This window comes from Bufo bufo, chromosome 3 (assembly GCF_905171765.1).
Source record: "Bufo bufo chromosome 3, aBufBuf1.1, whole genome shotgun sequence".
Lineage (NCBI taxonomy): Eukaryota > Metazoa > Chordata > Amphibia > Anura > Bufonidae > Bufo > Bufo bufo.
In genome coordinates this window covers 456,544,798-456,560,063 of record NC_053391.1, presented here as the reverse complement: position 1 = coordinate 456,560,063, position 15,266 = coordinate 456,544,798, and the positions used below count along the sequence as shown (strand labels likewise).

General features: G+C 47.2%; 1 protein-coding gene across 3 annotated transcripts in view; it reads left to right on the top strand.

The window, feature by feature from the left end:
* LOC120995749 (interferon-induced very large GTPase 1-like) overlaps window positions 1-15,266 on the top strand; it is an 86,406-nt gene that overhangs the window by 16,262 nt on the left and 54,878 nt on the right. For 2 of the 3 annotated variants that reach the window (XM_040425149.1, XM_040425147.1), the window contains exon 1: window positions 3,631-3,745. The exons of the other annotated variant lie outside the window; for it this stretch is intronic. The gene's annotated coding sequence lies outside the window, so the exon portion shown is untranslated. Of the gene's footprint in view, window positions 1-3,630; window positions 3,746-15,266 lie in introns of those variants that run through there. 3 annotated transcript variants of the gene reach the window in all.

Below are 15,266 nucleotides of genomic sequence, written 5' to 3'. Positions count from 1 at the left end.
AATCAGTCGGCCCATTCTCCTCTGACCTCTAGCATCCACAAGGCATTTTTGCCCACAGGACTGCCGCATACTGGATGTTTTTCTCTTTTCACACCATTCTTTGTAAACCCTAGAAATGGTTGTGCGTGAAAATCCCAGTAACTGAGCAGATTGTGAAATACTCAGACTGGCCCGTCTGGCACCAACAACCATGCCACGTTCAAAATTGCTTAAATCACCTTTCTTTCCCATTCTGACATTCAGTTTGGAGTTCAGGAGATTGTCTTGACCAGGACCACACCCCTAAATGCATTGAAGCAACTGCCATGTGATTGGTTGACTAGATAATTGCATTAATGAGAAATAGAACAGGTGTTCCTAATAATTCTTTAGGTGAGTGTATATATAAATGTCAAAAATAGGCAGCACTCCAGGAAATAAATGAATAAACAATCACCTTTTATTCACCCATGTGGGCAGTGCAACGTTTCGGCTCTGCACTAGAGCCTTTCTCAAGCTGCCTATTTTTTACATTTTTGTATTGAAAGGACTGCTTATCCTTTGGGCCGTGCACCCTTCCACTGATTGAATCCTCTGTGCTGCCTTACCACCTAGAGGTGAAACGATGTAATGACACACTACCAGCCTGTTATAGGAAACTACAGCTTGATACCACAAAACATTCATAGAAGTTTAAAGTGTCCCCTTTGTAGGGATTTGCTCTGGTAGCCAAGGTGAGGGGACGCAATACAGAGGCAAGACCACGGTTGAAAAGCAAAAGTTCACTCTTTATTCACACAAAAAGGCAGAAAATAAAAACAATACTTTGCAGGGTCCACAGAACAAAACATGTAACCTGGCAGACCACAGCAGGCTTTAGGGTGCCTGACTCCCAGCAGGCGGCTCTCATGCGGCTCTCAGCCTTGCAGCATGGCGGAACTCCTCAACTCCCAAACACAGAACTTCCACAGCTCCACTATCACCTGGAGGATCATTCCACACCTAGCTGAGCTGCTGGCTGTGTTTTTAAATCCCAGCCAAAACCTGGCCTGGAACGTGGGGAAGAGCCACCCACCCTGCTCTTTGGCTGCTCCCAATAAGAACCAGCCCGCATTGGCTTTACAGCCACACTAAGTAAAAACAGTGTCAGCGAGCACTAGTTGCCGCTGACACACAAAATTACCAGTTCCTATCTCACCGAGGCTAGGAACCTCGGTGACACGTACCTTCCGTCAATGACGGACCCTTGCGCCTTCCTACACCTTTTTCACATCTAGTGGGACACTGCACATAGTGTCCACCTCCACAACACAGCACCTGCAGGCAGTGAGACGCAGCAGCCCAACAACACCCCTGCTGTAAAGCTAAGTCCTCATGCACACAACCGTATTTTGGGCTTGTGTATGACGCATAGATATCATCTGTGTGCTGTTTGTACCCGTTCGGCTGTTTCACAAATTACAGCACGTCCTATTCTTGTTCATTTTGTGGATAAGAATAGGCATTTCTATATTGGAGGACCAAGGAAAGTGCAGGATGTACACGGTCGCTATCCGCATTTTGCGGATTTGCGGTTTGCATATCATAAAACGGCAACAGCCCTGTGCATTGGGCCTAATGCCATGGAGGCTTAGCACTATAGTACAGCAACAACAGCTGTCACGCAGCACTGCCCATTAGGTGATCTTAAAAACTCGCTTTTCCATGTGGTCTCAGAAATCAATAGAGATCAAGTAGGTATTAACCCTTAGGGTATGTCCACACAACTAAAATTTGCCATTGATCTCAGCAGTGGAAATCGGGCATTTTTTCGCTGCTTAATCCACATTCATAACTCCATCCAGAAGTTCCCATTGACTTCAATTTAAAGACCTCAATCATGTGCACACCTTGTACAAATGGTTGAGATTTTTTCAGTAGCTGATTTGTAAAAGGGTAAGTTACATGTTACTTCTTAAAAGCAGATTTGTTGATGCCATAGAAGTCAATGGGATTCTGTTTAGTGTTCCTTTAGGGAGCGGTTTCCTGTAAATGAAAAGAGAAAGTGAAAGTCTCACTAATTGGAAAACAACCGTAATACTTGTACAGCAAGTAGATACAGGTCCTTTTAAAAAAAATAGCATATTGTGATAAAGTTCATTATTTTCTGTAATGTACTGATAAACATTAGACTTTCATATATTTTAGATTCATTACACACAACTGAAGTAGTTCAAGCCTTTTCTTGTTTTAATATTAATGAATTTGGCATACAGCTCATGAAAACCCAAAATTCCTATCTAAAAAAATTAGCATATCATGAAAAGGTTCTAAACGAGCTATTAACCTAATCATCTGAATCAACTAATTAACTCTAAACACCTGCAAAAGATTCCTGAGGCTTTTAAAAACTCCCAGCCTGGTTCATTACTCAAAACCGCAATCATGGGTACGACTGCCGACCTGACTGCTGTCCAGAAGGCCATCATTGACACTCTCAAGCAAGAGGGTAAGACACAGAAAGAAATTTCTGAACGAATAGGCTGTTCCCAGAGTGCTGTATCAAGGCACATCAGTGGGAAGTCTGTGGGAAGGAAAAAGTGTGGCAGAAAACGCTGCACAACGAGAAGAGGTGACCGGACCCTGAGGAAGATTGTGGAGAAGGACCGATTCCAGACCTTGGGGGACCTGCGGAAGCAGTGGACTGAGTCTGGAGTAGAAACATCCAGAGCCACCGTGTACAGGCGTGTGCAGGAAATGGGCTACAGGTGCCGCATTCCCCAGGTCAAGCCACTTTTGAACCAGAAACAGCGGCAAAAGCGCCTGACCTGGGCTACAGAGAAGCAGCACTGGACTGTTGCTCGTCATTCGGAAATCAAGGTGCCAGAGTCTGGAGGAAGACTGGGGAGAGGGAAATGCCAAAATGCCTGAAGTCCAGTGTCAAGTACCCACAGTCAGTGATGGTCTGGGGTGCCATGTCAGCTGCTGGTGTTGGTGCACTGTGTTTTATCAAGGGCAGGGTCAATGCAGCTAGCTATCAGGAGATTTTGGAGCACTTCATGCTTCCATCTGCTGAAAAGCTTTATGGAGATGAAGATTTCATTTTTCAGCACGACCTGGCACCTGCTCACAGTGCCAAAACCACTGGTAAATGGTTTACTGACCATGGTATTACTGTGCTCAATTGGCCTGCCAACTCTCCTGACCTGAACCCCATAGAGAATCTGTGGGATATTGGGAAGAGAAAGTTGAGAGACGCAAGACCCAACACTCTGGATGAGCTTAAGGCCACTATCGAAGCATCCTGGGCCTCCATAACACCTCAGCCAGTGCCACAGGCTGATTGCCTCCATGCCACGCCGCATTAAAGCAGTCATTTCTGCAAAAGGATTCCCGACCAAGTATTGAGTGCATAACTGAACTTAATTATTTGAAGGTTGACTTTTTTTGTATTAAAAACACTTTTATTTTATTGGTCGGATGAAATATGCTAATATTTTGAGATAGGAATTTTGGGTTTTCATGAGCTGTATGCCAAAATCATCAATATTAAAACAAGAAAAGGCTTGAACTACTTCAGTTGTGTGTAATGAATCTAAAATATATGAAAGTCTAATGTTTATCAGTACATTACAGAAAATAATGAACTTTATCACAATATGCTAATTTTTTGAAAAGGACCTGTAATGTCATCCCTACAATCATATCTGGAAGCTCAGATATCTGTGTCTATATCAGGTGGGGTAGGTGTATGAAAGCGAACGACATTATGGATCTTGGGAAGAAGGTAACACTTTACTTAATACCTTGTCTTCTTCTTTTATTTTATTTTCTCTTTGTTTCTTCTCTCTTTTTTTCATGCACTCCCCATCTTATTTTCTCTTCCACTCTCTCTCTAACTCTTTATTTTTCTTCCCTCACTGTCTCTGTAAACCTCTTTATGTCCCCTTATTTTTTTGTCCTCTTTTTCTCTCACCCGCATCTCTCTTTCTGTTTCTTTCCCTCTCCCTGTTTCTGACTCCCTACACTCCCCTCTCTCTCTGCCTAACTCTGTCTACCCCCTATGTACAACAGACTCCTTTTTGTTTTAGATATATTTAAGGGATTCGGTCATCAGGATTTTAGTAACAGAACTTTTCAACACATCAGTCTCCTCGATTAGTATTAAAATATACTAGTATTATTGCCATTTGTCTTGTCATTTATGTAAAAAAATCGGTTTTATTCATATGCTAATTACTTCAGTAAGGAGCCCAAGGGGCTGCCCCTCTGGCCGTTGGAGCCAAGCCACACCCATTATCTTGGAGCCCAGCACCGCCCCACTGCTAATTATTCACTCCTCTCATCGCTGACGTAATGTTTGTGGCGCACCATAATCTCACGCATGCACCCTGGATCCACTTGTCATCGCCCGCGTGGTGTCCTGGCAGTGGCCTCACGCGAAATTACGGCGCACCACACACATTACGTCAGCGAGGAGAGGAGTGAATAATTAGTAGTGGGGCGGTGCTGGGCTCATATGTTCATATCTGCTCGCATTGCTGTGAAAAACAATGTTTTAATACATGTGAATGAGCTACTAGGATTAGGTATTTTCCTGTCATATCCTTAAAGGGGTTGTCTCATCATAGACAATGGGGCATATCGCTAGGATATGCTCCCATTTTGTCTTATAGTGGGACCCACACCTATATCTAGAAGGGAGCCCCACAAGGTGGTGGCTAGAGGACTTCGGTCCGGCCACCACCAGGCCGGCTTCCCATAGAAGTGAATAGGAATGCACCGCACATGACCGGACACCATTCCCATTCCCTTCTTTGGGCTCGACGGAAATAGCCGACCCCATAGAAAATAAATTGAGGGGGGCCGGCTGCACATGCGCACTGCGCCCTCCTTCACTTTTGGGGCTCCGTTGTCGATATAGGTGCGGTGGGACCCGCACCTATAAGACAATGGGGGCATATCCTAGTGATATGCCCCCATTGTCTGCCATGAGACAACCCCTTTAAGGCTTATAAAAGAGCTGGATCTTGACATAGAGGTCACTTAATAAGGTGGCTCTGATGAACTTTATAATGAGGACACCCCTTTGCTTTCACTGTGTTGAAGACCCATAACTGGGGCTCCATGGTAATTTTGCAAGCTTACCTGGAGGCTCAGAGATCAATAAATGCTTCTTGGTGTAAATATACAGTACGGCAGTTCTAGAAAAACAAAAATGAAAATGGAAACTGGAAGGAAAGTAACTAGTGTGCTCAATTAAAAGCCCCAGCAGTATTTACAGCTCACACTACCCCACTAAGTCTGTATATGCCCCCATTAAAATGGCTGTCCATCCCTTAGCGATTTTCGCGTCGTTAGCCGGCGCATGCGCAATAGTTACTGTGATGCCATACAAGGAATGGGCATCGCAGTGCGCATGCGCCGGCCAAAGGAATGAGTGCACCGGCGCGGGATATCGGCAGCATAACAAGTTAGTACAAAGGCGGTCAGAGCGAAAGGATGGGCGGGCAGAGGGTAGGAAGGGGCGGGGGGGATGCAATGAGAAGGCTGAGCAAGCAGGGCACCTAAGAGAGTAACGCCGCCCTGGGCACTTGCGAGCCCTCATTTGCATATCGTATAAAGATCATTTTTGAGGGTTCTATAAGTCCAGGATTGATGCCAGAGGTAATGTTTTTATTAACTGTAAGCATGCTAGGGAGCTGTGGGAAGGGTTAAAAAAGTGAAATGCTGGTGACATACTCCCTTTAAATATGGCTTAGCTGTATCCCTTGTAACAGGCTTGACAATTGTAAGTTGAGGAGTTTTTTCCTTCTTTCTATATCTGTTTATACTTAGTCCACACACCAGCAATCAGGTACTGAATATAATAACTTCTTAATTAGCAATCCCCAGGGCAGTTTCCATAACGGCAGGCAAAATCTCTGCTTCATTATTTGGACAGGATGCTTACTGAAAACTGGCCCACCATGTCCATAGAAGCATGTGGTAATAGACAACTTGGTGCCTAGTCGTCCAGGTACTTTTAGGCTTCCCCCGGTCAATGATGCTATGGAGTCCTTAAGCTAAGGCTGCTTCTATCTCCACTAGACTTACTCTATATCCATACATTGACTCTTTGGTCTGTGCTAGGTAACTGTTAGCAACTTGTCCACAGTCAATCGGCTTGATCAGGGCCAAGGGGCTAAAGTGGCAGCTACATCTTGGACTGATGATGTTCTGAGCGGAAACTTAACGGACCCCATTATAGTCTATGGGTTCCTTAGGCTCCGTTTGGCTCAGTTATGTGCCGAATCCGTCCTTTCTGTTCTACTGCTCCTAAACAAAGCAGGAGAATGGAAAGGCTGAACGGTGATGTGAATGAAGCCTTAAAAGCAGATTTGTGGATTCCATAGAAGTCAATGGGGAAGCAATAAACAAACCTTACTCAAAAACTCTCGTAAAAACTTCACTAAAAATAACTCCAAATCACAAACCAGCTACAGATTTTTCTGCTGCAGATTTTAGTCACTGTGAAAATGCCCTTATGCAGTCTCCTGCTAATTAAAAACACTTGGGTGGAACGGAAGGTGTGCCGACACCATGAAAAAAGAGGGGACAGACTACACATAAAATACTAGATTGTAGAGAAAAAGACATACTGTAGATTTCACATACACATGTCATGCTTTGATCTATTGCTTCTAAGCATAAGTTATAAAAATGCACACGAGGCCCAAAGGGGGTATTAATCATCCCCCTTAGGCCTAATACCTGGTTTTATGCCTTTTTAAACACCATTGTGACTACATTTTCATCATAATTAGCATTTTTACTCCGAGTTTCAGTGTAAGTTATGAGGATGAGATGGCGTAGATTTCAGTCTAGCGCATGGACTGCTGGAGATGGCATTTAATTTATGACGAGGCATGCGCCTAAATTATATGTATCCTCTGGTGGTGCAGGGCCGATCAAGAGTGGACTAGCACATGCCGGTCTCGATAAATCAGTGCCTTAGTATAACTCAGCAGGTCAAGGTGGTGTCACGGCTGAGGATGGGGGAAATCCTCAGCTGTGTGTAGCCAGGTGATGGTATGGCTGCTTGACCAAGAAGACAGGATTAGGGAGCAGGTCACCTCCTAAACGCATCCCTAACCTGACCCTGGCTCCTAGCTACATGAGCCAACCTTGATGGTAGGAGGGCTCATGCTCTGGAACCTAGAAGTCCCTGCTAGCCCTCAAGATGGCCCTAAGCTAGGAGCTGAGTAAGACAACCCACTCCTCCTAGTCACGGAGGAGCAGGAGTCTCAACGGCCAAGCTGTTGGGAAAAAGGGGAAACATAAACAGACTAACGGAAATGGCAGGTGAACTCAGTAGCTCAACCAACCTGCCACAGCCTTGCTGACTGGATCCCTGACACAGAGAATCCAGAACCATTAGCTGCACAAACCAACATAGGAAAATCCCAACAGACCATCACCCAGACATCACACATACAGGTGAACATAAACTTAACAAGACATAAAACCTGAACTTAAACCTATGACCACAGTGGTGGCTCTCACAGAGGAATGGAAAGCACAGGAGACTGCTTCAGCTAGCAAGACTGAAGCAACCTACTGAGCCCTGCTAGAGAGAGGGTTTATATAGGCCAAAGTGGCCACACCCAAAGGTAAGACACACCCAGTGACATCACACCCACACTGGGAAGGAAGTTAACCCTTCCAATGCCACAGAAGGGAAACACACATACAAAAGGGAAAGTGCACACAATAACATACAACACAGTGCACACAACACACACACCTAACAAAAAGGTTGCTAGGTGTGACCGCATGCCAGGGCAGCAAGCTGCCTAGCAACGCTCAGGCTGCTCTGCTGCTAAACCCCAACACTGGTTGCCCGCAGCAACCACAAGTGAGGCCACAGACAAGCGGCCCTCACCCGTGGTTGAAGACCCATGCAAAACCGCCGGCAACTGCATGCGGTAAGAAGTCATGGTCATGGGCCTGGCCGTGACACTCCCACCCCTCAAAGCCCCCCCACCAAAAAAAAGGAAACTGGTGAGGGACTCACACAAGGGGATGGGAGAGGGAGACGTCCACTCTCAGGACATGGTTCCCAGGGGGTCACTGTCAGCTGCATCCTCTCCCAGCTCACACTAGCCAGTCCGACGAGGCCTGCAGCCCGCACCAGCTACAAGGGAATGGAACCACAGAGAGTGGACGAGGGGACTCTCCACTAACGTCCCCACTCCAGTCGCTGCCAGCAGACACTCCTAACCAGCACGCAGCCAGACCACTTACGGAGTGCTGCCAGCAGACGACCAGAGATGGGAACATGGAGAGGGACGAGGGATCCCCAACACGGACACGGAAGGTAAGGTGGCGGGGAAAAGCCACCAACCGTGCCGTAAACGGAGATCCCCCCGAAACGCTCTCCCTCCGGAGAACGCGCATGCAGGCCACAAGTAGATGGCACTGCATGCTGCACCCTCTTTCGAAGGCGTGCAAAACGCACACCAAACGCCATAAAAATCAGGGGGGACGCCAAACGAGGCAACGGTGAAGGGATGGCGGGGAAACGCCACTCACCGCGCCGTCAAAGGCAAAACCCCCAGAACGCTCTCCCTCCGGAGAACACGCATGTACCCCTTCCGCAGAGGGCGGTACATGCTTCACCCTCTTTCGAGGGAAGGATACTCCCACCCCTCAAAGCCCCTCCCAACAACAAAAGGGGAAGGTTGGTGAGGCATAGGAAACAATGGGAGGGGGGGGAGGGGAAAGACAAACAAAGGGGACACCAACACGGACAACGGTGAACAGGGAATGGCGGGGAATGCCACTCACCGCGCCGTAAATGGTGAAAGCCCCATAACGCTCTCCCTCCGGAGAACGCGCATGCACCCCATCCGAAGATAGCGGTGCATGCTTTACCCTCTTTCGAGGGAACGCCACGCGAGAAGCCGCTGTGGTCATACTGTCACGGCTGAGGATGGGGGAAATCCTCAGCCGTGTGTAGCCAGGTGATGGTATGGCTGCTTGACCAAGAAGACAGGATTAGGGAGCAGGTCACCTCCTAAACGCATCCCTAACCTGACCCTGGCTCCTAGCTACATGAGCCAACCTTGATGGTAGGAGGGCTCATGCTCTGGAACCTAGAAGTCCCTGCTAGCCCTCAAGATGGCCCTAAGCTAGGAGCTGAGTAAGACAACCCACTCCTCCTAGTCACAGAGGAGCAGGAGTCTCAACGGCCAAGCTGTTGGGAAAAAGGGGAAACAAACAGACTAACGGAAATGGCAGGTGAACTCAGTAGCTCAACCAACCTGCCACAGCCTTGCTGACTGGATCCCTGACACAGAGAATCCAGAACCATTAGCTGCACAAACCAACATAGGAAAATCCCAACAGACCATCACCCAGACATCACACATACAGGTGAACATAAACTTAACAAGACATAAAACCTGAACTAAAACCTACTTAAACCTATGACCACAGTGGTGGCTCTCACAGAGGAATGGAAAGCACAGGAGACTGCTTCAGCTAGCAAGACTGAAGCAACCTACTGAGCCCTGCTAGAGAGAGGGTTTATATAGGCCAAAGTGGCCACACCCAAAGGTAAGACACACCCAGTGACATCACACCCACACTGGGAAGGAAGTTAACCCTTCCAATGCCACAGAAGGGAAACACACATACATAAGGGAAAGTGCACACAATAACATACAACACAGTGCACACAACACACACACCTAACAAAAAGGTTGCTTGGTGTGACCGCATGCCAGGGCAGCAAGCTGCCTAGCAACACTCAGGCTGCTCTGCTGCTAAACCCCAACACTGGTTGCCCGCGGCAACCACAAGTGAGGCCACAGACAAGCGGCCCTCACCCGTGGTTGAAGACCCATGCAAAACCGCCGGCAACTGCATGCGGTAAGAAGTCATGGTCATGGGCCTGGCCGTGACAGGTGGCCTCTTTTAAGTGGATATCTACTCTAATTTTGTGAAGCACCACATGGCAACGGCCACTGCCACAACTGCAGGTGGCAAAACCCAGCAGCCCAACGACACTCCTGCTAAGCCCCCTTGGCACTGGGCCTCACCAACCCACAGATACAACAAAACAGTAACAACAGCCACTATGCAGCACTGCCCGTGTGAAAAGATCTCAGAAGCCCAACTTCCTATAGGGTCTTAGAAATCAGACTTAGACCAAGTAGGTATTAACCCTTATGTAGTCTCCTCAACATGCGATCCATATCTTTATTTTGTTTGCTTTTTTCTACAGCCTGGTAATTTTATTTTATTTTTGTTTTTTAATGGTATCATGACTCCTCTTATTCAACCAGGGGCGTAGCTATAGGGGATGCAGAGGTAGTAGTTGCTGCCAGGCCCAAGAGCCTGAGGGGGCCCAAAGACCCTTGTGCCACATAAGAAGACACCGGTATTATACAGGGTGGGCCATTTATATGGATACACCTTAATAAAATGGGAATGGTTGGTGATATTAGCTTCCCGTTTGTGGCACACTAGTATATGTGAGGGGGGAAACTTTTCAAGATGGGTGGTGACCATGGCGGCCATTTTGAATCCAACTTTTGTTTTTTCAATAGGAAGAGGGTCATTTGACACATCAAACTTATTGGGAATTTCACAAGAAAAACAATGGTGTGCTTGGTTTTAACGTAACTTTATTCTTTCATGAGTTATTTACAAGTTTCTGACCACTTACAAAATGTGTTCAATGTGCTGCCCATTGTGTTGGATTGTCAATGCAACCCTTTTCTCCCACTCTTCACACACTGATAGCAACACCGCAGGAGAAATGGTAGCACAGGCTTCCAGTATCCGAAATTTCAGGTGCTGCACATCTCGTATCATCTGAAGGCAATCGTCTATGCTGTGAAGATACGAGATTTGCAGCACCTGAAACTACGGATACTGGAAGCCTGTGCTAGCATTTCTCCTGCGGTGTTGCTATCAGTGTGTGAAGAGTGGGAGAAGAGGGTTGCATTGACAATCCAACACAATGGGCAGCTGTCACGGCTGAGGATGGGGAATACCCTCAGCCGTGCGGTATCAGCAGATACGACCATGACAACAGGATTAGGGAGCAGGTGACCTCCTAATCGCATCCCTAACCTGACCCTGACTCCTAGCTACATGAGCCGACCTTGATGGTAGGAGGGCTCATGCTCCGGAACCTTGAAGTCCTTGCTAGCCCTCAAGATGGCCCTAAACTAGGAGCTGGGTAGACAGCCCGTTCCTCCTGGACACGGAGGAACAGGAGTCTAAAGTGACCAAGCAACACAGACAGGGGAACATAAACAGACATATGGCAGTGACAGGTAAGTGAGCCTAGTACCACACCTACCTGCCACAGACACACAACCTGGAACCCAAGTGCTGCTGTCCACAAACACCAAAGACAGAGCACACCACACACATCACAGGAAACCAGGAAACCATATGCTGCAATAAGAAACGACCAAACAAACATCTACCACACACCATACATGAAGTAAACACACATCTTCATAAACATAGTGAATAACAATTTATGACCACAAGGGTGGCCCTCACTGGTAGATGGAAATGTGACCAGGAGAGTTCCTCCAGCTTACAACAAGGCTGGAGTACCCCTCAGACATCAGGTCTAAACTGAGGCTTTATAGCCCATGCAGCCACACCCACAAACAGACACACCCAGTGCACACACACACTAGGAAGGAAGTTAACCCTTCCAAGCCAGGGAAGGGAAAACACACACTAAAAGGAGAAGTGTCCAAAACACGAGACACACTGTGGCTGTTGCCGCAAGCAACGACATGGGTGGCACTCATGTCCTGGGAGTCAGCCCGAAGGCCGAGACACTGCCACCACATGTACACAACGACTAAACGTTGCCACGGACAACCACAGTGAGGGGAAGATGTCAGTGCACACCAAACATAAGACAGAGTGCACACAGACATAAATAAGTGCATACATACAGACACACAAACTCCAAAGGGACCGCACACATACCTGTTGTCCGCGGCAACCGCACTTGAGGCAAACTACATCAAGCCCCAAGCTGCGGTTGAAACAACAACCCAAACCGAGGTCAACTGTATGCGGCTCCCAAGGAGTCACGGCCAGAACCGTGGCCGTGACAGCAGCACATTGAACACATTTTGTAAGTGGTCAGAAACTTGTAAATAACTCATGAAAGAATAAAGTTACGTTATAACCAAGCACACCATTGTTTTTCTTGTGAAATTCCCAATAAGTTATCACGGTCGGCGTGGCTATCACATACGTGACACAGAGGGAGGGAACGAGGAAGGCCCTGCCCAAGTGAGAGGGAAGATGGTGACCCCTGACTCACCTGGCGGCTGGCACCTGGCTGCCCTGACGTCCCTAGACGGGTTCCTCACCCGTACGCCGATCACGTGCCTAAAGCCCTGGCTTTCCCTGAGTTGAGCCCTAGGTAGTGAACAGGGCGATGGGAACACTAGTCCGCACCACTGACTCTAAGGGAAAACACCAAGGGGAGGACAGACAACACAGACTCAACATATATTCCCAGGTGGGTGACAACAGGAGACAACAATAAGCCCAACAGGGATCCGGAGGGTAGCACTCAGGAACGACAACCAGGATTAACCACTCCAGTGGGTCAGTATAGATGTCCAGGCAGGAAGCTCTATAACTGGCAACTAGAGAAGTGTGAGGGGAGAATATAAGGAGGTAGGGAGTGGCAGACAAGAAACAGCTGAGGAGGAGAAGCTACGGATCCCTGAGAGAGACAAAAAGGATAGCAAGGCAAACACAGAAAACAATCACTGAGAAACAACGTGATCTTTAGATATAGAGTGCGCAGCCACCCGCTGCGACTTCCTGACCCCGGGTATAACGGAGTCAGACGTGGCTCTTGATACCCTCGTGACAGTACCCCCCCTTTTACGAGGGGCCTCCGGACACTCAGGACCAGGTCTCTCTGGATGAGAGGCATGGAAAGTCTGAATTAACCTGTTGGAGTTTACCTCTGACGCTGGAACCCACATTCTTTCCTCGGGACCGTAACCCCTCCAATGCACCAGATACTGAAGAGAGCGGCGGACCTGACGAGAATCAACAATTCTGGCTATTTGAAACTCCAGATTACCAGCCACAATGACAGGAGGAGGTGGCAGCGGCGATGGTTCTAGAGGTGGAACATACTTCTTGAGTAACGATTTATGGAAGACGTTATGGATCTTAAAAGTCTGAGGTAGCTCCAGGCGAAAAGCCACAGGGTTAATGACGGCTACTATTTTATAGGGACCAATGAACCTAGGACCCAGTTTCCAAGAAGGAACCTTCAACTTAATATTCCTAGTAGACAACCACACATAGTCATTCACTCCTAGGTCCGGACCTGGCGACCGTTTCTTATCGGCCATGCATTTATATTTACCACTCATCTTTTTCAAGTTAACTTGCACCTTCTGCCATACCGATGAAAGAGATGAAGAAAACCTTTCCTCTTCGGGAACCCCAGAAGACCCCCCCTCTTTGAAAGTACAAAATTGGGGATGAAAACCGTATGCACCAAGGAATGGTGACTTGCCAGTGGACTCCTGATAATGATTATTTATGGCAAACTCAGCTAACGGTAAATATGATGACCACAACTCTTGGTTTTCAGACACAAAACATCTTAAATATGTTTCTAGATTTTGGTTGGTACGCTCAGTCTGTCCATTCGACTGAGGATGGAAAGCTGAGGAAAAGGACAAGTGAACCCCCAAACGGGAACAAAAAGCTTTCCAAAACTTAGAAATAAACTGGGTTCCCCGATCCGAAACCACATCGGAAGGGACCCCGTGAAGCTTCACGATTTCACTGATAAACACCTGAGCGAGAGTTTTAGCATTAGGAAGTGCGGGTAGCGCAATAAAGTGTACCATTTTGCTAAACCTGTCTACTACTACCAAAATAACAGTTTTACCCGCCGACAACGGTAAGTCAGTGATGAAATCCATTGACAGATGTGTCCATGGCCTATTGGGGATGAAAAGTGGCAATAAAGACCCTGCTGGACGTGTATGAGAGACTTTCGCGCGTGCACAAGTAGAACAAGTAGACACGAAATCCATTACATCCTGACGCAACCTTGGCCACCAAAAACGACGAGATAAAAGCTCCAAGGTTGCTTTACTACCCGGGTGTCCAACAAGTGCCGAATTATGATGTTCTTTTAATAATTCAAGACGCAGGTTTAACGGTACAAACAATTTCTCTGAGGGGCAAGAGGCCGGGGCGTCCCCCTGGGCCTCTAACACCTTCCCCTCCAGAACAGAGTGTACAGCAGAGACAACCACTCCTTTTTGTAAAATAGGTACCGGATCACAAACATTACCCCCTCCAGGGAAACTACGAGATAATGCGTCTGCCTTGGTATTTTTTGCCCCAGGACGATAGGTGATTACAAAGTTAAATCTGGTAAAGAATAGCGACCACCTAGCTTGTCTAGGGGTGAGACGCTTAGCCGATTCTAGGTACAGAAGGTTCTTGTGATCCGTAATCACCGTGACGGGGTGGATTGCTCCCTCTAAGAAGTGACGCCACTCTTCAAGCGCCAGTTTAATCGCCAACAGTTCCCTATTTCCAATATCATAATTCTTCTCCGCAGAAGATAATTTTTTGGAAAAGAAAGCGCAAGGACGCCATTTGCCAGGAGACGGACCCTGAGACAATACAGCTCCCACTCCCACCTCTGACGCATCTACCTCGACAATAAAAGGCTGGGAGACATCAGGTTGAATTAGAACAGGTGCCGAGGTAAACCTCTCCTTTAGAGAGGAAAATGCATCTTTAGCGGCGTCAGACCATTTGGAAAAATCCGTCCCCTTCCTAGTCATGTCGGTAAGGGGTTTAACGATCACTGAATAATTTTTAATGAACTTTCTATAGAAATTAGCGAAACCCAAAAACCGTTGTAGGGCTTTAAGGTTCTCAGGAAGATCCCAATCTAAAATTGCCTGGACCTTCCCAGGATCCATGCGGAAACCTGAAGCAGATAATAGATATCCCAGGAACTGTAATTCCTGAACAGCGAAGACACATTTTTCAATTTTCGCATATAATTTATTCGTCCGTAGGACCTGCAGTACTTGCCTGACATGCACCTCATGTGTTTTCAGATCAGCCGAATAAATTAAGATATCATCTAGGTATATGACTACAAACCTGCCGATGAGATGACTAAAAATATCATTAACGAAATGTTGGAAGACAGCAGGGGCATTGGTCAGACCGAAAGGCATAACTAGATTTTCATAATGCCCCTCAGGGGTGTT